At 65.2% G+C, this 1,054-nt stretch overlaps 1 long non-coding RNA gene across 1 annotated transcript; it reads right to left on the bottom strand.

The window, feature by feature from the left end:
- On the bottom strand, positions 1–937 carry LOC104991400. Its single transcript, XR_825607.1, has 3 exons — positions 739–937; positions 281–371; positions 1–60 (listed from the first exon to the last, which is right to left on the bottom strand). It is a non-coding gene; the product is annotated as an uncharacterized LOC104991400 (long non-coding RNA).
- Positions 938–1,054: the final 117 nt, after the last annotated feature.

Consider the following 1,054-nt stretch of genomic DNA (forward strand, 5'->3'; position numbering starts at 1 on the left):
TGATGTACTCGGAGCCCGGCTGTCCGAGGAGGGCCTGCAGGGGCACGCGGGACCAGTCGTCTAAGGGGAGATGCCGACGTTAGCGAAGCGGAGGGAGCGGGGAAAGCGGGGAAGGCGGGGACGGGCGGACACAGGGAGCTGGGAGGGGGGCGAGGGACCCCGTCGGGAGGAGCCAGGGGCTTCCCGCTCACTGGGGCAGGAACTTTTGTCTCTCGAGGGGAACAAGGGACTAGGGTGTTGACGACTTCGCAGGCGAGAACGCCGGAGACTCGAGACTCACAGGGCAGCACGTTCCTGTAGCGGTTCTTGGCGCTGTTCTCCAGGGCTGAGGCCACCGTCTGGGACTGGCCGTGGTCCTCCAGGGCCAGTTGCTGGGGGCGGAGGAAGGGGGGGGTGCATGGGCGCTGGGTTTCCTCGGCCCACCCCCACCCGGGGCCAGCCGCGTGGCGCCACCCCACTCACCCTGTGCCCCGGGGAATTCTGCAGCACCCACAGAGATAGGAGGCGTGCGCCTACCGTCCCCGGGGCGCGTCTGAGACGGCTACTGGGAGGAAGGGGCCCGGGCTGGGGGCAGGCGGGAGAGGAGGGACCCGGCTACCCGACACCAGCGTGAGAGTCAAAAAGGTGGCCGATGGTGGCTGGGGATTTCTGTGAGCCACCCAGCTGGGCATGCCTGTTTCCGCTCAGCCCCGCAGGGGCGGGAGGGGCTGGTGGGCACGCGGGGCTGGCTCACCCCACCTGGTACTCCTCGGCAAAGCCATAGTTGCTGTCCCTCTCGTTTCTCCAGACGTGCTCGGCAAAGTCTTCCGCCAGGATGTCCCCTGGGAACCTGTGGGGGGAGGGCGGGGAGAAGGGTGAGTCTTTGAACTGCCTTTAACCGCACGTTCTTGGGATAAAAGGAGAGGGTTTTGCTTTGTTTTCTTTTTTTGTACCTCCCCAGGACTTCAGTTCAGTTCAGTTCAGTCGCTCAGTCGTGTCCGACTCTCTGTGACCCCATGAATCGCAGCACGCCAGGCCTCCCTGTCCATCACCAACTCCCGGAGTTCACTCAAAC

This window comes from Bison bison, unplaced genomic scaffold (assembly GCF_000754665.1).
Source record: "Bison bison bison isolate TAMUID 2011002044 unplaced genomic scaffold, Bison_UMD1.0 scf7180017847762, whole genome shotgun sequence".
In the NCBI taxonomy this organism is placed as follows: Eukaryota; Metazoa; Chordata; class Mammalia; order Artiodactyla; family Bovidae; genus Bison; species Bison bison.